Genomic DNA, 2,126 nt, shown 5'->3' on the forward strand with positions numbered 1-2,126 from the left:
GGGCACTCGATTTTCACCCGCGCACAAAGTATAAGTTCTTTTTCTGCCGTTTAAAAATGACAGCGTGACAACTGAATTGACTGGCGAACTTTGAGAGACTGCCGTCGCCCGGAGAATCCATATATATATACCTGGGATCCTGGTCAGCCTCCTTTGATTTTCGGGAGCCGCCGGATCCGGAAAAGGGGTTATCGGAGTGACCCCTCTTTGATCCGCCGATTTTTGCGCGGCGTTGGCGACCGATAGATAAGATCTTCGCCTAATTTGGCGTGTGCCAAATTAATTACTGAATCTTATCTTTTGGGGACCGGAAGGGTCTCCTTCCCAAAACTTGCACGCGAAACCAGGCGGCGATTGTCTCTATTTGTAGGCAAATCGGGCTTATCGGCAGCAGATTGTGCTAATTGAAAGCTCTCGCTCATCCGTTTCTTAGAACGCAGGAAGTCTTAAATCTAATATTTAATTAAATTATTGCCCCTGATATCGCTCGTCGCTTTCGGCGGCTAACTTTGACATTTTCCACGAAAGAAAAGAATCGTGGAGTCCTCAGGACGTAACACCCCCCGCCTTAGACAAATGTTGGGGGATACACGACATTTGCAAAATTAATAAAGTAATTGATTCTTTTCTTTCGATGGTTAGTTATCGCACCTTCGGAGTATTAAAAAGAAGTAGGAAAGAAAAGGCGACCTCCAAAACCCCTTCCTAAATTCTTTCGTACTCCTTATTGCGCACAGTAATTTATTATGTAATACAGTACGTTGCTGGGGCGCAAATGTGCGTACAAGAATGTGTATAAACTATAAGTATTTACTATATATTATTTTAATATAATCAAAAAAAAGGGTAGGTTAATATTACGAATCGAAAGAAACTTTTATGGATAACCTTAATAATAATTAGAATATGATTAGGTGTGATGTTTCGGCTTTTTATGCTTGTTTCGCATTACGTTAATATTAACTTAATGTTAATAGTGGTTACAATTGAGAGACTTGTAATTAACACAATGTATAATGGGTCGCAATTAGTCAATTGAACGTATTATTTTATTTTACCCTATGAAATATATATGTACGCGTATATGTGAGCTTTTAACATTATATTATTATTATTATTATTATTATTATTATTATATATTTATATTTTTATTATTATTATTATTATATTTTTTTTTTTTTTTTTTATAAAGATAAAATTCTATTGTCGTAAGTTTCTTATGAGATCATGCGAATCCTAGTCCACCAAACGATTTCTTTTCGGGTGCATGAGGTGTCGGCTCATGAGCCCTGGGTGCTTCTGTTTGTCTCATGGTTTGTATGTGTTGTTCTTTCCTCGCAATGGTTAAGGATGTGATTCTTGTCTCGGCAACACCGATTCTCGTGCCTTGCTCTTCTAGGAGTGCCATAATTTTCTGCTGGTTCAACTCTACCTTGGAGAAGCCTGTGGCTACCAATGTGTAGAGGTCATGAAGCTGAGTCTCTATCCTCGTTAATTGATTGGGTGGTGTTTTCTTTGGAGGTGGTTCAGTAGGTAGAGTCTGACGCAGTGTTCTCTTTGCTGCTCGTGTCTCTGGCCCGGCCTGGGTTCCTCTTGTGTGTGGTGTCTGGGTATCAGATTCTTTGGAGGTGGTTGGCATGGCTCGTGATGAGCGAGGTCCTACCTCTACCGGATAATCCTCGAATCCCTCTAAGGGTAAACCTATTTCAAGAGACTCTCCTAGTTCAATTGCCCTTCTTTCGAACTCACTTAACACCCGTGCTGGTTTTTCTTTCGACATGTTGAGGTTGTGTGGTCCATTCGAAAGGTGTGTTGTTTTTTAGTAGATTTGTTAAAATCTTTGCTAATTTTGAAAAATTATGTATAAATCTTCGGTAATATCCTGCTAATCCAAGGAATTGCTTAATATTCTTAGGCGTTTTAGGCCTAGGAAATTGTCGTACAGCTTCTAATTTCTTAGGGTCCGGTCTAACTCCATCTTTACTGATTATATGTCCCAGATAAGTTACTTCAGTTTTTAAGAATTCGCATTTGTCGGGTTGTAATTTTAAATTAGCCTTCCGGAGCCGATCGATTAATAGTTTATACTTCCTTTCATGTTCCTCTAGTGAATTGGCGTAGATGAC

The sequence above is a fragment of the Wasmannia auropunctata genome, unplaced genomic scaffold (assembly GCF_000956235.1).
Source record: "Wasmannia auropunctata unplaced genomic scaffold, wasmannia.A_1.0 LD336076.1, whole genome shotgun sequence".
Classification (NCBI taxonomy): domain Eukaryota; kingdom Metazoa; phylum Arthropoda; class Insecta; order Hymenoptera; family Formicidae; genus Wasmannia; species Wasmannia auropunctata.